The sequence below is a fragment of the Pelobates fuscus genome, chromosome 2 (genome assembly GCF_036172605.1).
Source record: "Pelobates fuscus isolate aPelFus1 chromosome 2, aPelFus1.pri, whole genome shotgun sequence".
NCBI classification, from domain to species: Eukaryota; Metazoa; Chordata; class Amphibia; order Anura; family Pelobatidae; genus Pelobates; species Pelobates fuscus.
In genome coordinates, this window is record NC_086318.1 from 315,587,289 (window position 1) to 315,614,804 (window position 27,516).

Here is a 27,516-nt window from a genome sequence, read left to right on the forward strand (position 1 = left end):
TTAAAAAGTTGTGAATACAGTCAGTGGCCCCCGACTGACAGGAGAGTTATGATCAGTGCTCAAAGTGGGATCTGTGCCGAGCTCTTACTGTGTACTTACTAATGTACTGTGAGCCCTCTGTACTGTGTGAGCTGGGAAATCCCGCTGCTGATATCATAACTGACATCAGCAGAGGGAATCTCTTGAAATGTTGGATTAGGTGGTGGGATTAGTATTAGAGTGTGGGATTATGAGTTGGATTATGGGTAGGATTAGTTTGTGTTAAAGGTTGGATTAGGAGTAGAAAAAGAGGTTGGATTATGGATTAAATTATGGGTAGGATAATAGAGTGGATTATGGGTTGGATTAAAGTTTGGAGTAAAGGTTGGATCAGGGAACAGATTAGAGGCAGGATTAGGGGGAAAATGCTCTCATGTACAAAGCCTGGGGGATGTACTTTCTACAAATATATACTTTTGCGTAATAATTTTAGATTATGTGACTACTATAAAAGTTTTAATCTCATTTTCAAGCATCATTTGTTTTATAACTTCTAAAATGAATAGACTCCCAGACATATTGGACATTTTAACAATCAGGACTAATTAGAGAATCTAGTTTGAATAAGTTTTCTTTATTTGCACTTGGCATGTAGAAATTATTAAATGTATATTTTAGAAACAGAACTTGTTTTTTAAGAATGAATTTCCATTTTATTTTAAATATTTGATTCTTATTTAATATAGTGTTTCATATTATGGATTCATGGAGGGTATCAAAAGAAATACATATATCTCCTGTAAAACAATTTATATATACTATGTATGGGTGTACATAAACAGAAAGGGGGGAATTCTGGTAGAATTAACACATGGCAAAAGTGCCAAAAAGGACTTGGTCACATCACAAAAACACCTTGGTGCTTAATTGGTTAAGAAACATGTTTTTGAATTATACATAGTAATTAATGGGTTGCAGTATAACAATTTATATCAATATGGAGTCAGACACATGATCTGGGAAGTCATCTTAAAGAAAAAAAAGGTTTATGATTTTAAATATAGTAGTCACAATCTACTTAAAGGAATGCTATGGCGTTATGAATAAAAAACTGTATTCCTAACCCTACTTTCTCTCTCTGTGCCTTCCAGTCATGAAAGGGTTAAAACACTTTTAATCACTTATCTCTGATGTAAGCCTGATACAGGAACATTATTATTATTATTATTATTATTATTATTATTATATTTAGTGCCAACAAATTCCGTAGCACTTTACAATGGGTGGACTAACAAACATGTAATTGTAACCAGACAAGTTTGACGCACAGAAAAAGAAGGGCTGAGGGAGCTTACATGCAAGAGGGAGTGGGGTAAAGTGACACAAAAGGTAAGGGAAGTAGATTGGTATAATAGTATTTAATGAAGACTAAGTGTGGGGTTTCTTGGAGCCATTAACAATTTAATTGATATGCTTTGAGCAGACCCCGGGTAACCCGACCAGTTACATCCACTAATTCCCTTCCTTCAGCCATTCAGGAACCATTTCAGAATATCAAGAGACCCTTTCCCCCCCCCCAGTAACTGGACAACACACAGTTCTGGAGGTACAACACAATTTTATTGAGCCACACTCGGCTTTTATGCATGTCCCCGTGCATGGGGTTTTCATCTCCAGTCAACAGGGGTCATATCCCAGGAGCCTCTGTACCTGGGAGCCAAAGAGCGGGAAAGGGGACCATTGTCCCTTTGTCTCCCAGGTACAGAAAGCCCGCCATACACAAGGGGCCTCTCGTGTTCCTCTGTGTCTGGAAGCCAAGGCTCAGGATAATAAACTGTTCCTTTGTCTTCCAGGCACAGAAAAGTCTGGAAAAGTAGCCAGTGCCCCAAAAGTGTCCCCCACCAACCTCACGCGTCCCCATCAGGGCACCTTCTCCGACCACTCTCTGTTCGCAAGGTTCAGGTGCTGAAACCTGCAAGGGAAACATCTCCTTTTGAGGTACGAATGCTCCCCCTGGTTGGCGTTTGTCTATACGAAAGGGCGGCCACCCAGGGGAGCACTCATTAATTACTTCCCATGCGGTTGCCAGTGCGAATGTTGCGGTTTCACACTTATCTTGCAAGTGCGAATGTTCTGATTAATTGGGGGGAATGTTCTAATGGGACAAGAGGAGAGGTCCTTGTTTGGGAAACGAATGAGTTGCAAAACAATCCACGAACGCTCCCCCTGGCTGACATTCGTCTGTTCTGCAGTGGCCACCCAGGGGAGCCTTCATTAATTGTTTCCCTTGTGGTTTCACACAGATTATCGGGGTGAGAACGTTCTATTTTTTTTTTTTATAAATTCTTTATTTTTTGTTGTGCATAATATAGCAGTATGCTTACTCAGCCACGATAGCAGTCGTAAGCGGTAACAAGTTCAACAATTCAACCATGGCATATGATTATACGGCACATTTTTACATTGTATTGAGAGGAACATAAGCCGTGGGTATATATAGCATTTAACAAGTAAGCTTTCCTGTCTGACCTGCCCAGTACGAATAATTAAATATAACAAAGGTTAACTATCGCTAGAGTGTGGTTAAATAAGTACTAGCTAATGAATCTGTATATTTTAAGCTCTGTCACTGCTATCTCTAGAAGTACGGTTTTCGGTAGCTTATAAAAAGTGTGTGAACTGTTTAGTTAGACCAATGGTTCATTTAAAAGATAAGTAGGCGTAGTTAGTCGTCGTTGATGCTTTATAAATAAGGTACGTCTAAAAAACAGTAGCATAACTATTCTATTCATGGAGCAAAATAATTAATAATACCCAGTGAGCAGATTGAGGATGACCATGAGCTAGGCTTATATCTAAAGGATAATGCGAGGATCGCATGTTGCTTAAAATGTTAGATACCACTCTTAGCTGACGCCTAGGTGCCTAAGGTATACTGATCGGTTAGCCAATGCCGAATGACCTGCGCAAGTAAAGTCGCTTATAGGTATGCTGGGAGCGCTTAAGGTTGTTGTTTCGTATCTTGCTAACGATACATCTGAGGTGCCTTGTGAGCCTAGAGACGTGATTGACGTGGTGGCATGCTGGAAGAGGCTCCATTATGCGATGGTCAGCTAGCTACTATGTGAGGCGTATGCCTAGTTCGCATCCCAAACAAAATAAATAAAGGAACAACTAAATTGCAAAAGGCGTGTAACATCTGATAGAAATAACCCAATAACATTTCATACATTCCCCGTCTGTCGTGACTAAGTTAAGCTAGTGGCACAATATTTGCATCGTTTCCTGTGGTGTGCCCTGCGCGCTACGAGCTATGTATGCATATATACAATCATAGACCCTTGGTAGTTAACAGTAGCTTTTTGCTTAGTAAAAGAAGCCGATATGCGTGTCAGTTGGACATGTGTTGGGTATCTGTGGGTACTATAGGTCGTGCCGGATTGGTCGGTAGCATGCATACGATGAGGTATGCGAACATATTATATCTATGTGACACTTGTGAGTTATATACTGCCGGGCAGAACTAAGGTATGCCTGAGTGGATTAGAGGATACCTGTCAGGAACTGCTGTGATGCCGGCATTGTGGCAGACCCAGCCGAAACGTGTTTGGTGCCGTGTCTGCCGGGGTTAGCCCTTGAGGTGTGAGCTGCCGACAGCCTGTCAGTAAGTATGTAACCCCTAGTGTAATGTGCTTTATCAAATCTAACTAAACGTTAAACAGGAAACATGAGTCAAAAATAAGAAGTAACTTGGGGGCCGTTTCAGTCTTCATCGGTCCCGACCAGGGAGTCTCTCGAGGCTTCATGTGGTCGCTGTGTTTCGACGTGGTGTAAACGGGGCGATTTTGCTTGGGTCCCAGGTATGCTTGGGCCTGGGTTCGGGTTGTGGCTGTGAGTTCAATACAATGTCCTGCGGTAGTCCCAAGTCCCTCAGGAGTGTGCCTGCGTCTCGTAGTTCCTGGATTTGATGTGTGGTCTCTCCGTGTATGACCTGGAGCATGCGGGGCAGTCGCCAACGGTACCCTATGTTGCGCTGTTGGAGCAGTGATGTGAGGGGTTTGAGTGTTCTCCGCCAGGCCATTGTGCTGCTGGACAAATCACTGTAAAATTCCAGCGCCATGTTTTCAAATCGATAGTTTGGCCTACTCCTGATTGCCGTCTGGATCGCTGTCTTGTCTATTCTGTGCCTGAATTGTATTATCAGGTCACTGGATGCCGACGGTGGGGCTCTGGCTGGTTTGGGGATTCGAAAAAGCCCATCCAGTGGTGTTGCTTTTGCCTGCTTGTGTGGTAATAGGTCCCCCATCATTCTCCGCACCAAGTGCGGCAGTTCCGCTTCGGGGACAGCATCGGGTACCCCCCGGAGTTTTAGATTATTCCTCCGCCGTAGGTCTTCCTGGGTTGCAAAGCGGCGTTCGTGGGTCTGGTTGTGCCGCTGGAGGTCCTGCACCGCTCTTTCCAGCGTCTGTATACGCTGGGAGTCCTGGTGAGTGGTATCTTCCAGCTTGTCGATTCGGCCTGTTAGCCCTTGCAGCCCTCCCCTGATCGTGGCAATGTCGGCTTGCAGGGTGATCTGTAGGTCAGCAAGAAGGCCCTTTAACGCCGATAGAGTGACCGGAGATGTGTCCGGCTTCGTCGGCGGGGGTTTGGCTGGCGTGAGCGAGGGTGTCTCTTCCTCCTCCGAGGCAAAGTCGTCCGAGAAATCGGAGCAACCGCCCGACAGCGCGGCCATCTTGGGCCCAACCGCGCCATGTGCTTGACGCCACATTTCGCCGATGTCCATCCCCAGGTGAAGTTGGTCCTGTTTGGGCTTTTTTGTTTTACGCCCCATGGTGTTCAGGTATACGGGTCCGATGTCTGGGGTCTCGGTATGGCAGGGAATGGCCCTGAAAATTAAGATTTTGTCTGCTTATGGATCGGAGCTGCAGTAGCGTGCGACTTCTCTCTTTGGTGGCTAGGCTCCGCCTCCTCGAGAACGTTCTATTTAAACGTTCTAACACGCGTTTTAAATGGGATATGGGGGTGGTCTCCGTTCGAGAGATGAATAAGTTCCTTTCGTGTGATCGCTACTGAACGGGGAGGGGACACAGTATACAAAAATTACAGGGGAACACACACAATATGTAAGGAACTCCACGAACAGGCAGTGGTTCTGCCACAATGTTTTTTTGTGAAAAAGTGAGTTTTTAATGATTTTTTTGAAGGAGTGGAGACTGGGTGAGCTTCTAACGGAAAAGGGAAGGCCGTTCCACAGGAACAGTGCAGCCCTAGAGAAGTCTTGAACACGAGCATCAGAGGTGGGAGTATGAACAGAGGAGAGACGCAGGTCTTCGGCCGAGCATAGGGGCCAAACTGGACATACTTGTGTATTAGGGAGGATAGATAGGTGGGAGTAGCATTATGTAGAGATTTGAAAGCAAAAAACTGATTTTATATTGAGACCTATATCTTACGGGAAGCCAATGCAGGGACTGACACAGGGGTGAGGTGTGGGAGATGCGGGCGGACAGGAAGATGAGCCTCGCTGCTGCATTACTTATAGACTGCAATGGGGCAAATTGGGAGCACGTAAGACCACTGAGAGGTTTATTGCAGTAGTCAAGGCGAGAGAGGACAATGGCATGGACCAGCAGCTTAGCCGCAACTGGCTTTAAGTAGGGGCGGATGCGCGCAATGTTTTTGAGATGGTAGCGGCAGGATTTGACTATAGACTGGACATGAGGAGTAAAGGAGAGATCGGAGTCAAAGAGAACACCTAGGCAGCGAGCCTGCGTGGTGGAGCTGATGGTAGCACCATTAACGCAGAGGCAGAAACACGAGTAGTTGTGAGGAAGAGGCAGAGCCAGAGAAAGAAATGCTAAAAAGAGCGCTGGGTGAGGTAGGAGAAGCACCAGGAGAGAGCAATGACTCGTAGACAGAGATAACGGAGGATGAGAAGAAGCTGTTGAGTGCTCAATGAGAATAAGTGGTCTGGGTGTCCCTTTAAATGAACATTATGCACAATTAAATTTGTTCGAATAGATATGCATATCACAATTACAGCTCAACCAATGACATCACACACATGTCACAGTCATTGAGTTACATCACACATTTTCTGTCATTGTACAACTAGCTGGTCTAGGAAGGAGAAGTTATTTGCAGCCTGATAAACCCTGGATGAGATTGCTAGATAAGGAGCTACAACTACCAGAGGTCCCTATTTGGAAACAAAAAGGAATACAATGTAAAAACGACTTTTTAGGAAGACCATTCGGGAGAGCATGCCCAGAAAGGTAAGTGTTTTTTTTGTTTTTGTTTTTAATTTCCAAATTCATCAAATTTGCTCACACTGTAAGATTTAAAGGATTTATGAGTAGTTAACCATATTTACAATTATAATAGGAAATTAAAACATAAACACGGTTATTTACTAAAGTGTGACTTGTTGCAAATTCAATGGGAAGTTTCATTTTAGGCCAACATAACTGAACTGAAACATAGCTTACTTGGAGATTTTTCCCATTTCAGCTATATTGGCCAAATATATAAAAAAAAAAAAAAAATTACATCACCTTGAATTGCTAACAAATAAAATTTAGGTGAATAACCCTGTGCTTATTAAAGGACCACTCCACACTAGGGGAAAAAACAAAACACAGTTAAGTAGATATACCCCCAATTAATACATTTATGCATATTATTTTATTTTTTTAAATTCTTTCTTTTTTCATGCTTGTAAGCTTAACAGACATGCTTGTGGTACCCCAAAGGCATTCCACTCGCTTATATCAATAACATTTACATTGGGGTACGCAGAGACACATGCACATTTTATATTTAAAATAGGAATAAGTAGTGATATAACATGAGTAATAATAACATTGACGTAGTATGGGTGCATTATGCATGACATTTCTGTGATTGCAAGATATGTTATTCATCTGTACCCATCTAAGTTATGTAGTACAAGACCTGAGCTGTTGCCATTACAGTTAGACTGTGAGGTTGCTTGTCTTGTCTGTTTATGTCGCTTTATAAGAGTGATTAGGTCTAATGCAGGTTCTAAACCGGCTTGGGCTGCCCCCTTAATTTAGGCTAGGTGGTTATTAGGGCTCAGCTTAAGACCCAAGGCCAATGAGGCAGGTGAGTAGACAGATGTTCACCTGTATTAACAGCTTATCTAAGAAGGATTACTCAGGTAAGTCAAACAGTTGCCACCAGGCAGGTTATGGCATATTAGGTTATTAACTGCACTAAGTATCAGTAGTAGATGTATCCATTTGGAGGTGTTCACAGCCAGGGTTTCTGTTAGTGGGGCTGTCAGCAGCGGGTCTAGCAGCTTTTGCTTTAATTGCCATCTGTCACATGGAGCTGGAGTACCTGTCGCTTTAGTGTTAGGGATGGTGTTGAGCAGTGTCCTTTTCTCCGGCACCCAGATGTTCCTCATAGAGCATCTCTGCGTACTTTGCAGCTGTGGGACCCTCTGTGGGTTAAAGTGTCTGCGGACCTCCTCGGCTGTGTACCCAGCTGGTTTGTGAGTGCGGGTAAGTTGCTTTATGGGTCGCAGTACCCAGATGTAGCTAACGCTGTAATGAGCTGGTCGCTTGGGGGCACTGCCTCAGTTTGAGGTCTCGAGAGCTCCAGTGGGGCACGCTCAGTGCAGGTAAGCGCTGGGTCCTCTGCTGGTGTGTAAGTCTGCTTGTGGGGTGACTGTTCAGCAGAATGTCAGGTCTCCGTTGTCGCCCCGTCATGACTGCTGGTAAATGCCATGGGTGGTCATAGCCCTGGCTGAGTGTTGTGGGAGCTTCCCTCAGCAGTGTACCGAATAGGTGCCTCGCTGTCGGCCATATCGTGGGGGCCGTGTGGTGGCTGTCGGCGGCTAGTCGCCCAGAAGCACTGCAGAGGTGGTGTCTGCCCGGTGGGGGCCAGGATAACCCCCGCCGGCCCAAAGGGGGGGGTAAGCGAGGCCGGGGGCCCCAGATTTGTCATAGGTCTCGGTATTTGCCGGGACGGAAAGTGAGGCGGCATTATTTTATTTTTTTATCCATTGTGGGTATAGTCTAAAAATCATAAGAACTGCAGCCTTTTTAAGCCGTCCCCTTTTTCCTCACAGAGAATCTTCCAATTAGAGGTTTCTCATAGAGAAGCCTCTGTTTCTATGCTATTACAGCATGTCTCTCCTCCGCGCAGTTCCTCCATGTGCCTCAGACCCCCCCTCCTCTCCATGTGCCAAAGACCCCTCCGGAGCTAACAGAAGTAGGAAGTGAATCTCCCCAGCTGTTTCATTGGCGTTCCTATTTTGAATTATATACAGGGGCGGACTGAGCACTCTGGCAAATCGGTCATGGACCGAGGGCCTGAGGCTCTAGGGGGCCGTTCGCTGTGCAGAATAGTAATTGCTCAGCTGGAGAGTTAAACATGCTCCCAGCCAGCCTGCACTAATTGAGGGGCCGTTTGTTACTAAAGAAGTCCCCCGTCTCCCCCATGGTCGGCAGCCTATACTTACTGTGAGCAGAGGGATCATTTGTAGCACACTGAGAGACAGCCAAAGGGGCCTTGTCAAAGACCCACCAGACTGCCTCTCACTGTCCCCCCCTCCCCCTTCATGGACAGAGGTAAGGCTCAGGGAGGGGGGGAAACATTTAACCATCTCTCCAACCCCTATCACCCCCTACAAATACTACAAATCCTATCACCCCTGGCCCCTACACATACTACAACCCTTATCACCCCCTACATGCTACAAATCCTATCACTCCTTACACCCTACATACTACAACTCCTATCACTCCCTACCCCCTACGCATACTACAATCCCATTTCACTCCCTACACATACTACAATCCCATATCACCCCTACACATACTACAACCCCTATCACTCTTTAAACATACTACAACCCCTATTACTCCCTACACATACTAAACTTCTATTATTCACTACACATACTACAACCCCTTACAGCCCCTATTACACCCTGCACCATCTACAACCCCTATCACTCTATACACATACTACAACCCCTATTACTCCCTACACATACTAAACTTCTATTATTCACTACACATACTACAACCCCTTACAGCCCCTATTACACCCTGCACCATCTACAACCCCTGTCACTCTATACACATACTACAACCCCTATTACTCCCTACACATACTAAACTTCTATTATTCACTACACATACTACAACCCCTTACAGCCCCTATTACACCCTGCACCATCTACAACCCCTATCACTCTTTACACATACTACAACCCCGATTACTCCCTACACATACTAAACTTCTATTATTCACTACACATACTACAACCCCTTGCAGCCCCTATTACACCCTGCACCATCTACAACCCCTATCACTCTTTACACATACTACAACCCCGATTACTCCCTACACATACTAAACTTATATTATTCACTACACATACTACAACCCCTTACAGCCCCTATTACACCCTGCACCATCTACAACCCTATCACTCTTTACACATACTACAACCCCGATTACTCCCTACACATACTAAACTTCTATTATTCACTACACATACTACAACCCCTTACAGCCCCTATTACACCCTGCACCATCTACAACCCCTATCACTCTTTACACATACTACAACCCCGATTACTCCCTACACATACTAAACTTCTATTATTCACTACACATACTACAACCCCTTACAGCCCCTATTACACCCTGCACCATCTACAACCCCTATCACTCTTTACACATACTACAACCCCGATTACTCCCTACACATACTAAACTTCTATTATTCACTACACATACTACAACCCCTTACAGCCCCTATTACACCCTGCACCATCGACAACCCCTATCACTCTTTACACATACTACAACCCCGATTACTCCCTACACATACTAAACTTCTATTATTCACTACACATACTACAACCCCTTACAGTCCCTATTACACCCTGCACCATCTACAACCCCTATTACTAAAGCTCCTATTATCCCCTGCAGCCTCCATTGCTCTTTGCACCTACTACAGCTCCTATCCCTTCCCTACATATCCTTCTATTTCTCCTGCCTCCATTATTGCCCCATTACTACTTTCCTGCACTACAGCCCCTATTACCCTCGCCCCAATATAGCCCCTATAACCACTACATGCCCCTGTGTTCATACTGACCTTCCACACATGCAAACAAGGGTTCACACACACTAACTACATACTAATATGGCCTAGCATTTACACACACATACAGACCCTCAATACAAATATGTCCCTGCATACACACACTGATGCCATGGACATACTAGAATTTTTAAAAAACACATGCATTTAAAGGAACACTATAGGGTCAGGGATACAAACGTGTATTCCTGACCCTATTGTGTTAAAAACATTATTTAGGTCACTGGCACACCCTTGCCCACCTTAAAAAGGTAATAAACGTACCTTTATTCTAGCGCCACACAGGTCCACCGGCACTGGCTCAGCCCATGCTCCGCCTGCTTGGCTGAGATCATCAGAATTGACAATCTCTGCCTTTCCAATGCTTTTTTTTTTATAGGAAAGCATTCAGAAGTTAATGCACACGCACGGAAAAAGGCTGCTTGCGCCAATTAGCATCTCCTTATAGAGATGTATATCAGGGCCGGCCTTAGGGGTGTGCGAGCTGTGCGGCTGCACAGGGCGCCATGGAGCAGGGGGCGCCCTGCGGCCACATAGCTCACACGGCAGGGGCATATTAGCCGCGAGGCAAACAAGGCATTTGCCTTGGGCGGCATTTTCCAGGGGGCGGCAAAAAAAGCCGCCCCCAAATGCCCAAGGCAAATGTCTTGTTAGCCTTGCGGCTAACAGACATGCCGGCGGGCAGCTGGGCGGTCGGGCGGCGCTGGTGGGGAGGCTGGGAGCCGGAATATGATGTCATATTCCGGCTCCCAGCCTCACTCTGAGGCGCGCGAGGGAGCTGAGCAGACAGCTCAGAGGAAGTGCTCCCTCGCCAGCCGCCCGCAAGCCAGCGCCGCCCACCCAGCACCGCTCGCCCAGCAGCCACTGGACCACCAGGGAGGAATAGACACCCCCCCCCCCAGCATTCCCAAAGGTAAGGAGGCTGGGGGGGTGTTTAAATACATCTTTAAAAATGTGTTAATGTGGGTGAGTGTGTGTGTCTGTTAGTGTGTGTCTGTGTCTGTTAGTGTGTGTCTGTGTCTGTTAGTGTGTGTGTCTGTTAGTGTGTGTGTCTGTTAGTGTGTGTCTGTTAGTGTGTTTGCCTGTGAGTGTGTGTGTGTGTCTGACTGTGTGTGTGTGGCTGTCTGCCTGTGTGTGTGTGACTGTTTGCCTATGTGTGTGTGTGTGTGACTGTCTGCGTGTGTGTCTGTCTGTCTGTGTGTGTGTGTGTGTGACTGTCTGTCTGTGTGTGTGTGACTGTCTGTGTGTGGGTGGCTGTCTGCCTGTGTGTGTGTGTGTGTGTGGCTGTTTGCCTCTGTGTGTGTGGCTGTCTGCCTGTGTGTTTGTGTGTGGCTGTCTGTGTGTGACTGCCGGCCTGTGTGTGTGGCTGTCTGCCTGTGTGTGTTTGTGTGTGTGTGTGGCTGTCTGCCTGTGTGTGTGTGTTTGTGTGTGTGACTGCCTATGTGTGACTGTCTGGGCAGACTAGATGGGCTGAATGGTTCTTATCTGCCGTCACATTCTATGTCTGTGTGTGTGTGTGTTTGTGTGTGGCTGTCTGTGTATGACTGCCTGAGTGTGTTTGTGTGTGTGTGTGTGTATATGGCTGTCTGCCTGTGTGTGTGTGTGACAGGGTGTGTGGGAAGGGGGAAGGAGTGGGGGAGAGTGGGACGGGAAGGGGGGGCGCTGTGAAGATTTTTCGCACAGGGCGCCCAAATGCCTAAGGCCGGCCCTGGATGTATTAAATCAATCCCCATCTCTGTGGGGAAAGCTCAGCAACTCCATGCAAAGCATGGAGACACTGAACGTCAGTGCTGCAAATTGTCTATCACTGACCCAGAAAGCACCTCTAGTAGTCGTCTGAGTGACAGCCACTGGAGGTGTCCCTAGTCAGCAATGTCAACACTGCCTTTTCTCTGAAAAGGCAATGTTTTCATTAAAATGCCTGCAGGGACTGACTATACACACACACCAGAACAATTACATTAAGCTGTAGTTGTTCTGGTGACTATAGTGTCCAGTTAAGGAGGTTTGTAACTTTTAGCACATGGTTAGTAAGTCAAGACCCAAAATTTGGATGCCTGCATGCCTCATTCAAACACATGCCATGTTTCATAAATACTCCCTTATACACACTGCCATGCTACACAAACAGACATAAATACTACCCTATTTACAAAAAACAAAACATGTATTTAGATATACTCAGAATCCACTCATCCTGATACTACACACAAAACATACATATATTCACTTACACCAGGGCTCACAGTGAATATCCTCACAGAAGCATACATTCACTTTACATGCACATATGATCAAATACACAATATATCTACACCATCATATGTACCAGCATACATATTGGTCTGCAGGGGGCCCAGGTCCTAATTTTGCCCAGGGGCCCAAGGCACTGTCAGTCCATCCCTGTATGCAGCTATGTAAATACATGCAGGGTTAAGTTTATTACATGTTATAAGTGGTTATGGTAAAGTGGATGTTGACGTTTGAGAAGGGTTAACATCAGAGTTAGGGGGGGGCGGGGCCTGACTGTAATGGAGGGAAGACGTGCCTTGCTGGAGCTCCTCAATAAGGATTACTACTAAGGCATTTCTAGACCACAAACAACCCCAACAAAAGAAGTTAAGCGACTCACCAGCCCTCAATCCTCACGGTGTACCGGTGATGTGGCCCGTGAACAGACAGCAGTCAGTCAAACAGACCCGCAAGAGCATGCGGCCTGGCGTGCGCCGGACGGGAGAGGCGGCCGATCTCCCAGACCGGAGCTACCCGGTGCCCGACGGCTACAAGCGGACACCCCGCAAACCCCCCCTTGGACCGGCGGGGGTGATCCCGGTCCCCACCCTGATGGCTCCCAAGCCCCATCGGGGAGCCGGGGCAGAGCCGCAAACATCGGAGTGCAAGACGGAACACCACCTAAGATGGCGGAGGCCACGTGCACCCAGACTCCTGACAGGGAGATACACGAGACCCACCAACACCTGGAAGCTATCTTCGACGCCTTTTGGAGGCAGTTGGAGAGCATGCTGATCCCTACTGATCCCTTCAAGGCTCCTACTGAACCACCCTCCTGCTCCCCCAAGCGACCTACGGCAAACACCACAGGCCCAACATACCTGAGATGGCAGAGATGGCCTAAACGGCGCACAGCGGCAAAAGCATTCTGCCGCAAAGCTCAGAAGCGATACAACTCCAGCACCACGAAGAGAGAAACATGCAGGGACGGAGAGATGAGGGGGGAGCACCTGCTGACCGGAGACCTTAAGCAGTTACCCTTTGCTGACAGCTTGAGAAGCCAAACAATCTGGGACACTAACTTTCCGGTAACAGGGATAGGATGACCAACACGATGAGCCTCTCACCCCAAGTTATATCTCACTAAATATTTTGTTCCCATCGGACTTCCTATATGCTTTACCTTTGATATAGCCTAACGATGCCCTTACCATTAGTTGGCATGTCCCAGAGGATAATGCAAATTCTCACACTGCCATTCCTCTAATGGGTTACCCGTGTACACTGGGAGCTATCTGGGGTGATATACGCTACTGTATATCCTCATCAAAACATGCCTGTAACTATTTACCCGACAACCTGTCTGACACTCTTGATAATACTTAGGTTAAGCCATTTAACCCCTTAAGGACCAAACTTCTGGAATAAAAGGGAATCATGACATGTCACACATGTCATGTGTCCTTAAGGGGTTAAACAGGGTACTCTTGCTAGCTAAGCAAAGTTTAACAATTATTAATTACTGGTACATACTCTTTGTATTTTTACTGTCTCATGCCTGATAATCATAACGTGAACCGCCACAACAGACATACTAAGTTAGCGTGTATTAAGCTTACGTACACATTATAAAAATTGTGCCTTTTTCCAAATGCCATGCAAATGTAAACATATACCTGTTTTTAAATCGCCTGTAAATGCTGTCGTGGCATTGCAAGCATACTTTTGTTATTACGTGCACAACAAAAATAAAGAATAAAAAAAAAAAAAACACATCAGAGTTAGATTACATAGGGTATTATTAAGAGGAATGTAAAAAAATCTTGAGTGGGTTTATAGTTGAGGTATAAGGGTTTTTTAGGATTATTGCATTTAGGGTTAAATTTATTATTGGGGTATACGGGCTGTTTAGTTTTTATGAAGCGTTAAAGCAACATTTCAGACATATAAATCTCTTCAGCTTGCATAACTGTGAAATTTTATTGAACTGCTGATTTCAATAGAAATCAGCTCTTTTATAATTGAGGACAGAGCTAACGGGAGCAGCTGGCAAACAGGTTTAGAGCATGCCTTACTCATTGAGATGTGTTGGAAAACTGTGTGTGCACTTGCTGCTTTAGCAAAGAAAGAATGTGCTGGGAAAAGAAAAAAGAGGGGTTGCAAACGCTACACGTAGCAGGTCTGCAGATTTTGTAAGCTGTTTTATATATTAATTATACATGTGTATGTTTATTTCAGGGGTATATCTTTTAAATCAGGGCTTCCCAAACTATTATGGACCGAGACCCACTTTTGAAAACGGTAATTTTTCACGCCCACTCGCTTCTAATGTATATTTAAAAAGGGTTGGAAAAAAAATCACTTTACTACTTTCTAAATTTTTCCTTTTTTTTTTTTATTGATATACAAAAGTGTGAGGGAAACAGGAGAAAAAGGATATTGGTAGAGTATCCTATGGAGTGGAATACCCCACTAGTTGCAGGAAACAGGGTACAGTAGAGAACGTAACGTGCAGCCTGAATATTAAAACTTAACTTTTAATGATAAATTTCTAATATGTAAAAACTGGTGAGAGTCAAGACCCAAAAACACTTGTGTGTAAAACAAAAAATAAATAAATAAAATAGAATCAAATCAACACTTGCCTGAGACTTACATAAAGTACCCCACATACGAGGGGGCTATTGTCTAAACTGTCTGTGGTAGCTATAGTTTTAAGACAATAAGTAGAGTACAGAGTGCCCAGTAGTATCTGGGAATCCCAGCCAGGTTTTTGCCAATACTTGTCTGGAATATGTCACAATTTGATACAACAATTTGTAGTGGGGATTATTGTCTAAACTGTGTGTGGTAGCTATAGGTAAAGACAAAAAGTCGGGAAAATAGTGCCCACTTGTATCTGGGGGTCGCAGCAAGGTGTTTTCAACACTTGTCTGGGATTAGCAGTGGGTTAAATAAAAAAACAAATTATAGTGGGGGCTTATTGTCTAAACTGTTAGTTACAGCTGTAGCTAAAGACAATGAATGCCAACTAATTAGTAGAAAACTAGAGAGAAGTCTCAGCAAGTTGAGCTGAATAAAACTGGTGAGAGTCATCACCCAGAGTATGTGGGAGTCACAGCAAGGTGTTTCCAACACTTGTCTGGGATTAGCGGCAAATTAAAACAAAATGCCTAGTGGGGATTATTAAACTGTGCATGGTAGCTGTAGTTTTAAGACAAAAGGTCGGGTAAAGAGTGCCCAGTAGTATTTGGGAGTGAGAGCAAGGTATTTGGCAACATATCTGGGATATGTCGCAATTTGATACAAAAATTTGTAGTGGGGATTATTGTATAAACTGTGCATGATAGCTGTAGCTGAAGACAATAAATGCCCACTAATTAATAGAACAAGAATGAAGTCTCAGCAAGGAAAGCTAGAGTCCATGAGGGATCCCTATCTAGAGTCCTTATCCTATAAGGAATCTCTGCAAGGAGAGGTAGAGAGGATGTTTCTATTGTTATGATATGGTAAATATAGTCGCCCGTAATGCTGCATAAAGCTGAAGAAATACCTTGGATCTCTGCAGGGGAAGGGAAAGATCCTAAGACAAGGTGCCCTAACAATCTGTGCCTTCGAGGGCCCCCCTTAACAGGGCCGGACTGGGAATGAAAAGCAGCCCTGGAAAAAAATTCCATACCAGCCCCGTAATGCACCGCGTCAGCATAGTGCGCAGATATGGAAGCGGAAAGAAAACTGAAAACTACCACTCAAACATGAAAGAAAGCACTTATAGGGCTTCAAAATAAAGCAGAGCAGATTTATTGTAAGCAGACGCAGACGTGCATTTGCATATAATCCATGTTTCAGCCCAACTACCTTGATATATTAAGAAATGTTTGGTCATTTTGGATTGAAATTGTGAATGTATTGCACAGCAGTAAATAAATTATGTTATCTTGCTCATTTTTTTTTTTTTTTAATTCTTTATTTTTGTTGTGCATATATATATCACAGGCAGGTAAGAGGTGCCCCAAGAGCAGTCCTCCAACTTTTCCCACCTCAACATGCGGGGCACAAGGTGAACAAGCACATTTTATAATAATAACAAGTAGAAACAGTCGCTTGTGTATGTAGCTATATGATTAATTAATTTAGGCTAGATCTATGCTATATATATATTTATGCTATAGACAAGTTTAATCTGAATGTAAGCTTAGTTATTGATATCATGAGTAATTCAGGTCTGGGTTAGAAGTCAAGCCAAAACGTTAGTTAGCTGATCAGAAGAAGTGTTAATGCTAAGCGAGACAAACATATTATACTTATATACATGCTATGGCTAATGATTATTCCAGGCTCTACAGTAATGTTGTTATTTTGCAGAGAACAGACCTATGCAAACACATGAGCATACTTGCATTGTAGGTTCAATCTAGCATTTTATCAATCCAAACATGTGTAGGAGCTTAAGACTGTTTTAAGTTATAGATTGAGATAGAATATCAGCTATGACTAACAAAAACAATAGCAATAATAACCATAGCTCTGTGCACGACATAATGTGGAAACCAAGGTGGAGTCCGCCTATGTGGGTGGCCACAGATTGCAAGTAAAGTCCTGAAGCCCGGATCTACCAATTTTTCTAATTGGGATTAGCAAGGTGTTGTCCAGAAAGTCCTCTTCGGTGAGGTAGCGAATCGGAATACATGTAGTTGCCCTGGTGACTATAGTGTCCCTTTAATAGCGAAAAACATGCAGGAAAAGGCTACGGGCTGAAAAAAAAAAGCATAGAGCCGACAAAGGCCCCCTAAGACGAGACATAGGAGAGCTGTTACGACGCTCGCAGGCCCCTATGTGGGACAAAATGGCGCTGGAGGATGAAGGGCCTTCCTACTCCTTGGATGACGAGACATTTGAAGTGGGAGTGGGGGCAATGAGTGATCCAATTGTCAGACCTAAGCCCCAACAAGCCACCACTGGAGATCCGGTAACAGCCACCCAGTTAAAGAGCATGCTAGCCGAACTACGGAAGAACATAGCGGTGGACATGGCAGGCATTAAAGATGCTATAGAAGGCGTCACATCCAGGATCACCCTGCTGGAGGCCTCATTGAGCTCTCAAGATCAAAGAATTGACTCCATGGAGAGTAAAATGGCTGAAATCCAGCAACCACAAAATGCCAGCAACAACAGGGTTAACACCTTTGAGGATCAACAGAGGCATTATAACCTTAAAAAAAATCCACTGCATACCAGACACTGTAGGGCTAACAGACTTACCTCATTTCGTCAGGCGCATGATAGGCGCCTTGCTGCCACCCAAACAGATCAAGGCAAGACGGCATGCTCAGGCTACCGAAGCCAGCCACAGCACCGGCCACGGCTCCCACAGATCTGATAATCCGCTTCCAGTCCTTGCAGGATAAAACTCTCCTAATGGTGGCTGCCCGAGAGAAGTCTCCTTTGCACTTTGAAGGAGCCCCGCTGACCATGTTCCCAGACCTCACTAGAGGAACCATTGAGTGGCGCAGGGCCCTGCGGCTGCTACTACCTCTGCTCCGAGACAAGGGCATCCAGTATCGATGGGGGACCCCGAGAATGCTCCTCTTTCAACATCAGGGCACAACACATTGAGCCTGTGGCTTATCCAAGCTGGAGGCTTTCCTACGCAACTTGGGACTTGCGGACTCTCCTCAGGTGACGGCATTGGGTCTGTTTCGGCTAGATCCCTCTGCAGTACCAGAGTTTGTTCCTAGATCATCCAGACTGACAACTTCCCCACGAGAGAAGACCTGAACAGATATGAGTCACCAAGGACTTACCTGTTAAACCAGGGGATACATAACCCTCAGTCTGCAGTTTCCCCACTAGCAGCTATCCATAGCGGACAGTTATAACATGTTAATGCTTATTTTTTTATTTTAGTTATTGGTTTTTTTTTTTATATATGATTTCTTGGCTCTCAATCTACACTGAGTAGTCGGCCTTTCATACATTGCTCTTGACCGTTACACAAGCCTCCACAGGTAGTTTCTTAAGCTACAACATAACTATATATAAAAATGTTCCACATGTTAAATAATTTTTTTTTTTATGATAAGTGAGACCCTGTGCATATCAATTCTGATATGTGTCACTGTATTCCTGTATTGAAGGTCAGTGCCGAGGAGTATACTGAATTCTGTCAGCAGACAGAGTTGTCAGACAGTGCCTCAGAGTTTGATGCAGGTTAATACAGTTAAATCATATCTTCTTTAAGAAAGATATGATTTAACTGTATGACGCTGGGACATGGACCCAGCGTCAAAATTCAAAGTTGGGAAAAAAATTGATACGACTTGGTCTCCAATGTGCCCCTTCAACATCCACATATCCCTGAAAAAGGTACACATGGGGGTATTGTACTAAGATGACATAGCTGAGCAACATATTAGGTATTATACTGCCGTAGCACACATAAGAATTGCAAAATATACAGTAACCTCTCTAAGTGTTTGTCAAAAAGGCAGAACAAAATGCCAATTGCTACTAGTCTTGGTACAAACTAGCAAAAAAAATGATCCCACGCTAAGGTTTAAAATATGCCTTTTTAAATACCCTGGGGTGTCTACTTTTACAAATGGTAGGCGTTTGTGTTTTTTTTTTTTTTCAACAGTCAGACTGCTATAATGCCCCAAATTGAAGCACCCTCACTCAAATCCGTCTCTCAAAATTCTACTGTAAATACTGAAATGGACAGGTCACCTATATGGCACTGTAGCTTCATGAGACAGTGCAAAAGACATACAATGGGGGTATCGTTTTACTCAGAAGACTTAGCTGAGCGTAATTCTGAGGCTTTGATCATAGTGGCACATATAAAATATACAAAATGCCCAGCAAAAATATAATACATATGTAAAATGGCATGTTAAGGCACAATATGCACCATATGAGATACCCTGGAGTATCTACTTTTACAAATGGTAGGCCTTTGTGGATTTTTTTCGAACAGTCAAACTGCTATAATGGCCCAAATTGAAACATAGGCCCCTTAACCCCTTAAGGACAGAGCTTCAGAAGCTTGACTTACGCTTAATGACACAAGCAATTTTTGCATTTTCTTGCTGTTTGCGTTCAACTGCAATTTGCATCTCTCTCATTTATTGCACCGACACATATTATATACTGTTTTTTAAAGGACAGAAAGGGCTTTAATTTGATATAACATATAAATATATAAATGCTTACTTATTATAAAAAAAATACAGAAAAATGCAAAAAAAATGAAAAATATAGTTTTTTTTACAGTTTTTGCAATCATAATGTGTGCATAATTAGTGCAGGTTAAGGAAAGTAATTAAAAATAAATTCATTTATTTGTTCTGATTTACAGAATATATAATGTGTCTGGGATTTTACGTTTTTTTTGGTAGTTACAGGTCACAAAGCACAAGGAGTAAAATAAAATTTTAATATGGAGCGATTTTAGAATTTGGTATGTTTGTCTTGTAAGCCTAATAGCCATAAAATAAAACAAAATTGCCACACAAAAGTATATATTTATATAAAGTAGACATCACAGGCTATTTACCTAAGGTTGTTTTGACACTTTCTACGTAGCCATTTTACCGCCAACCTCTGCTAAATATTGGAGTAAAATTGTGTTTTTGGGGGGTTTTCGCACACAAACGTATAACAAAGAACTTCTCATGTGTATTTTGTAAAGTTGTTGTGTGCTATTCCTGTACAAAGTTGTATTATGTGTTCAGTTACTTCTGCTGAGTACAACGGTACCCCCATTGTATGTCTTTGGCACTATTTTGTGAAGCTACAGTGCCATATAGGAGACCTGTCCTTTTCAGTATTCACAGTAGAATTTTGAGAGACGGATATAATGAGCCTATGCTTCCATTTGGGGTATTATAACAGTTTGACTGTTCAAAAACCCCCACAAAGGCCTACCATTTGTAAAAGTAGACACTCCAGGGTATCTCATAAGGTGCATATTGTGCCTTAACATGCCCCCATTTTTTTTACCATTACATGCCAAAGTATGTGGTAAAAAATAATTGTGTGCATTTTTTACATACGGATTGCATTTTTGCTGGGCATTTTGTATATTTCATATGTGCCACTAAGTTCAAACCCCCCAAATTATGCTCAGCTAAGTCTTCTGAGTAAAAGGACACCCCCATTGTATGTCTATGGCACTATTTCGTGAAGCTACAGTGCCATACAGGAGACCTGTCCTTTTCAGTATTCACAGTAGAATTTTGAGAGACGGATTTAATGAGCCTATGCTTCCATTTGGGGTATTATAACAGTTTGACTGTTCAAAAACCCCCACAAAGGCCTACCATTTGTAAAAGTAGACACTCCAGGGTATATCATAAGGTGCATATTGTGCCTTAGCATGCCCCCATTTATTCACCAATATATGCCAAAGTATGTGGTAAAAAAGAATTTTGTGCATTTTTTGACATACGGATTGCATTTTTGCTGGGCATTTTGTATATTTCATATGTGCCACTAAGTTCAAAACCTTCAAATTATGCTCAGCTAAGTCTTCTGAGTAAAAAGACATCCCCAATGAATGTCTTTGGCACTATTTTGTGAAGCTACAGTGGCATATTGGAGACCAAGCCATATCAGTTTTTACAGAACTTTCAATTTTGACGCTGGACCTATGTGCAATTTCCAAGCATCTTCGTAAGTTTTAAATTCAAACTACCCCACAAAGGCCTACCATTTCTTAAAGTAGACACCCCAGGGTATTTTAAAAGGCATATTTTGAACCTTAGCGTGGGATAATTTTTCCGCTAGCTTGTACCAGGTGTAGTGGTAATAAGCGTTTTTTCTGCCTTTTTGACACACAAAGTGAGTTTGCACAGTATATTTTGCAAACCTTATGTGTACCACCACTCTATAATACTTTATATGTTGCTCAGCTATGTCGGCTGAGTACAAAAATACCCCCGTATGTACCTTTGCCAGGTATATGTGGACATCGGAGGGGCACATTTGGGACACAGCCATTCCATTTTTTTTCAAACTTTACATTTTTACGCTGTGCCCATGTCCCATTTTAGAGTATTTTACCAGGCTATATAATCCAAATACCCCATAAAGCCATACCATTTCTTAAAGAAGACATCCCAGGGTATTTCAAAAGGCATATTTTGAAAATTAGTGTGGGATAATTTTTCCGCTAGCTTGTACCAGGTGTAGTGGTAATAAGCGTTTTTTCTGCCTTTTTGACACACAAAGTGAGTTTGCACAGTATATTTTGCAAACATTTTGTGTACCACCACTCTATAATACTTTATATGTTGCTCAGCTATGTCGGCTGAGTACAAAAATACCCCCGTATGTACCTTTGCCAGGTATATGTGGACATCGGAGGGGCACATTTGGGACACAGCCATTCCATTTTTTTCAAACTTTAAATTTTTACGCTGTGCCCATGTCCCATTTTAGAGTATTTTACCAGGCTATATAATCCAAATACCCCATAAAGCCATACCATGTCTTAAAGAAGACATCCCAGGGTATTTCAAAAGGCATATTTTGAACCTTAGCGTGGGATCATTTTTCCGCTAGCTTGTACCAGGTGTAGTGGTAATGAGCGTTATTAAATGTATTTTTTTACTTTTAAAAACTTTTTTTACTTTTTAAAACTATTTTTTAAACTTTTGTTTTGCTTATTCATTTTTTTAAAGTTTCCTAAACTTTCGTAAAACTTTTTTTTACAGATTTAACATTTTTCTAAGCTTTTTCTTTTACCGTTAACCCCTAACTAGCAGTAAGCAGCACTAACAGTAAATTCCCCATTTTCCCATAACTCCCACCCACCCCAGCTAGCAAAATATTTAATTATACAATATTTAAATTAGTTAATTAAATTAATTTAACCCCTGAGGGTTAAAAAATAAATAAAAGTTAATCGTCAGGGGTTAAAAAAAAATTAGATCACAGTATAATACTGTGATCTGTATTTTGATCACTGTAGGCAGTGATAGACTGGCAGGCAAGGGGTTAATTTTTATTTGGACTGGGTAAAGGGTTTATTTTTTTTTTATTTTTTACTTAAACGTTATTAAAACTTTTTTTTTACTTAATTTTTTAACTTTTTAAAGCTTATTTTAAAACTTTTTTTTAACATTAACCCCTAGTTAGCCTAACACTAAATCCCCCAATTCCCCACTAACTTCCACCCTCCCCAGCTAGCTAAATTTATAATTTTAAAATATTTAAATTAATTAATAAAATAAATTTAACCCCTGAGGGTTAAAAAAAAAAAGAATTAACCCTCAGGGGTTAAAAAAAAAATCAGATCATATTAAAATGTAATCCCTGCCAATTGATCACTGTAGTCAGTGATCAATTGGCAGGGAAGGGGTTAATTTTTTATTAATATTTATTTTTATTATTGCCATTTATATAGCGCCAACAGATTCCGTAGCGCTTTACAATATTATGAGAGGGGGATTTAACTATAAATAGGACAGTTACAAATAAACTTACAGGAACAATAGGTTGAAGAGGACCCTGCTCAAACGAGCTTACATTCTATAGGAGGTGGGGTGTAAAACACATTAGGACAGGAATTTACAATCAAATAAGGTGGGCTGCCCTTTTGGAGAGGGCAAGAGACAGGTATGTGAGGTAAGGGTTAGTCTTGGAGGCCATAAGCTTTCCTAAAGAGATGGGTTTTAAGGCACTTCTTAAAAGATGCAAGACTAGGGGAGAGTCTGATGGCGGTAGGCAGGCTATTCCATAGGAAGGGAGCCGCCCGCGAGAAGTCCTGCAAGCGCGAGTTGGCCGTACGAGTGCGGACAACGGACAGGAGGTGGTCACGGGCAGAACGGAGAGACCGAGAAGGGACATACCTATGGATCTGTGAGGAGATATAAGAGGGGCTAGAGTTGTTCAGTGCTTTATAGGTGTGAGTTAGTACCTTGAATTGACTCCTATAGCATACAGGAAGCCAATGTAAGGACTGGCAGAGGGGTGAGGTGTGAGAGAAACGACTAGAGAGGAAAATCAATCTAGCAGCAGCATTCATTACGGACTGTAAGGGTGCAGTACGGCTATTGGGGAGACCAATCAGGAGAGGGTTACAATAATCCATGCGGGAAATTACTAGAGCATGGACAAGCTCCTTGGTAGTATCTGGTGCAAGAAAGGGGCGGATGCGGGCTATGTTTTTAAGATGGAATCTACAGGATTTGTCAACATGCTGGATGTGAGGCTCAAAGGTGAGACCAGAGTCAAGTATGACGCCAAGACAGCGCGCTTGCAAGGATGGACTGATGTTGGTACCACAAACTTGGAGGGAGAGCGAAAGAGGAGGATCAGTATTAGGAGGAGGAAAGACAAGGAGCTCAGTTTTTGAGAGATTGAGTTTCAGAAAGCGGGAGGACATCCAGTCAGAGATGGAAGAAAGGCAAGCAGTGACACGTTGCAGGACGGCAGGGGAGAGGTCCGGGGAGGAGAGATATAGCTGGGTGTCATCAGCGTACAGGTGGTAGTGAAATCCAAAAGAGGTAATAAGTTTGCCAAGAGAGGCAGTATAAAGAGAAAATAGAAGGGGACCAAGGACGGAGCCTTGGGGAACTCCAACTGAGACAGGGCAAGGGGAGGAGGTATCATTAGAAAAGGAGACACTGAATGAGCGTTGGGAGAGATAAGAGGAAAACCATGAGAGGACAGAGTCACAGAGACCAAGCGATTGAAGAGTTTGAAGAAGGAGAGCATGATCAACGGTGTCAAAGGCCGCTGAGAGGTCAAGAAGAATTAGTATGGAGTAGTGGCCTTTGGATTTAGCTGCGATTAGGTCGTTAGTAACTTTGATAAGGGCAGTCTCTGTAGAGTGGAGAGGGCGGAAGCCAGATTGAAGAGGGTCAAGGAGAGAGTTGGAATTGAGGAAATGAGACACACGGGTGAAGACAAGTCTTTCCAGAAGCTTTGAGGAAAAAGGGAGCAGGGATATAGGACGGTAGTTAGAGGGGGTGGATGGGTCGAGGGATGGTTTTTTTAGTATAGGTACTACAGTGGCATGTTTAAGGTCAGCAGGGACGATGCCAGAGGAGAGCGAGCAGTTGAAGATGTGTGTTAGAGAAGGCACGAGACAAGTGGAGAGAGATCTAATAAGGTGAGATGGGACAGGATCGAGCGGGCAAGTGGTGGGGCGAGAGGAGCAAAGAAGAGCAGCCACCTCTTGGTCAGTAGCTGGGGAGAATGTCTGAAGGGTAGGAAAGGCATGATCTATGTGTGATTGAGAAACAGGCAAGGAGGGGAGAATTCTTTCCTTAGCTGTTCAATCTTGTCAGTGAAGTAACATGCGAAGTTATCAGCAGTAAGGTTAGTTTTGGGGGTGGCCACAGCAGGGCGAAGAAGAGAATTAAAGGTGTGAAAGAGACGCCTGGTGTTGCGGGAACATGAACTAATGAGAGTGGAAAAATAGGACTGTTTGGCAAGGGCAAGGGCTGCACTGTATGAACACAATATGAATCTATAATGGAGAAAGTCTGATTGTGTACGAGACTTCCTCCAGGAGCGTTCAGCACAACGGGAGCATCTTTGCAGGTAGCGCGTTGATTTAGTATGCCATGGTTGGGGGCGGGTCCTCCTCGAGGTGCTTGTTTGGAGTGGCGCTGCAGTGTTCAAGGCAGATGTAAGAGTAGAGTTATATATGGAGATGGCCTGTGAAGGACAGGAGAGGGAAGGGATGGACAGCAGTTGTGAATCAATGTCAGCTGACAACTGTTGGAGATCAAGAGAATTAAGGTCCCTCCTGAGTTGAGGGGGGTTAGGCTGAGGTTTTTGGGTGAGGGGGTATGTGAGAGCAAATGATAAGAGGTGGTGATCAGAGAGTGGATATGGAGTGTTGCAGATATTAGATACTGTACATGCATAAGTGAAGATTAGGTCAAGGGTATTGCCAGCTACATGGGTGGGAGAATCTGCCCACTGCGATAGCCCGAGGGAGGAAGTCATGGAAAGTAGTTTGGTGGCTGCAGAGGTCAAAGGTGGGTTTATAGGAATATTGAAGTCCCCGAGAATTAGGGATGGAATGTTAGAAGAGAGGAAATAGGGTAGCCAGGCAGCAAAGTGGTCAAGGAAGAGAAGAGGGGAACCAGGGGGGCGGTAAATAACAGCAATGTTAGCAGAGAAGGGTTTGAAAAGGCGAATTGAGTGTATTTCAAATGATGGGAAAGAGAGAGAAGGGGGGGTGGGATTTTAATTTAACTTTTTTTTTTTAACACCAGGGGGCAGGATCACTGCAGATCCGCCTCCCTGCACTTCACACTGAACCCGGAAGTGCAGGGAGGCGGAGGTGAGTATAGAGAGCACATGTGCCCGCTCTGGCATGCTGTCAGAGCGGGCACATGTACTCTGACAGCCCGATCCGGTGCTCCCGGTCTGCCTCTAATGCAGAGGCAGACCGGAGCACCATTAACCCCACGATCGCCGCGATTGCGGCGATCTGGGGTTAATTTTACCGCGTGACGGACGAGGTCCGTCACCCGTCGTTAAGGGCATCCCCAGGATGACGGACCTCGTCCGTCACCCGTCGTGAAGGGGTTAAATCAGTCTCTCAAAATTCTACTGTAAATACTGAAATTGACAGGTCTCCTATATGGCACCATAGGCGCGCGCACGGGATGTGCCTGGGCACAACCTAATCCCCGCGGCACGAGCTATATGCCTCCCTACGGCCACAGGCAGGGAGGGAGGCAGGAGAGGACCCGGGGAGCTCTTGCCAGCAGCTCCACCGGGTTCCTCTCGCGAGGTCGGATTGTTGCCGCGGCAACACTCAGATCTCGCAAGAGTGAACTCGAGGCCCCTGTGGGGCTAGAGTTCACTCTCCACTGGACCACCATGGATGGCAGCAGCACGGTCCCCCCTTCCTACATAAGGTAAGAAGGGAGGGGGGATATTAACAAAACCCCACACATTACACACAAACAGCACACACACACATACATACATACATCACCCTTACATACACAGCACCCACTCCCACACACTAACAGCACCCTTACAGACACAGCACCCTTACATATACACATACAGCACCCTTACATATACACATACAGCACCCTTACACACACATACTTCACCCTTACACATACAGACAGCACCCTTACACACACATACATCACCCTTACAAACACAGCACCCTCACACACACAGCGACTTCACAAACACAGCGCCTGCGCACACACACAGCGCCCGCACACACACAGCGCCTGCCCACACAGCGCCTTTACACACACACACAGCACCTACACACACACAGCACCTACACACTGCACCCTCACACACACACACACGCGCACACACACAGCAGTGTGTATGTGTGTGTGTGTATATATATATATATATATATATATATATATACACGCGCAGGGTGTGTGTTTGTGCTTTAGGGTGAACACCCTTATACAATAGGCTGCGCACGCCTATGTATGGCACTGTTGCTTCATGAAAAAGCACCAAATACATTAATTGGGGGTATCATGGTACTCAGCAGATGTAACTGAACAGAAAATTAGGTGTTTTTTTTTTTTTTTTATTATTATTCATTTTTATTTTGTCATAGTATAACCATGCAATACAAGACAGACCTAAAAGGAAATGTTTGTATCGACACTAGGTTGAAACAAAATTCGGTTTTGTACAGGAATAGCACACTCCAACTTTATGAAATACACATGAGAAGATCTTTGTTATAAGTTTGTGTTTCAAAAACCAAAACAACACAATTTTACTCCAATATTTAGCAGAGATTGGTGGTGAAATTACCACGTTAAAAGTGTCAAAATAGCCTTGGGTAAATAGTCTGTTATGTCTACTTTATATAAATATATACTTTTGTGTCACAATTTTGTTTTTTTTGATGGCTATTAAGCTTACAAGACAAAAATACCAAATTCTAAAATCGTTCCACATTAAAAGTTTATTTTACTCCTTGTGCTTTGTGACCTGTAACTACCAAAAAAACCTAAAAATCCTAGACACATTATATATTCTGTATATCAGAACAACTACATTAATTTATTTTTTTTATTACTTTCCTTAACCTGCACTAATTATGCAAACAGTATTGCAAAAACTGTAAAAATAAATATTTTTCCTTTTTTTTTATAATAAACAAGCATTTATATATGTATACGTTACAACAA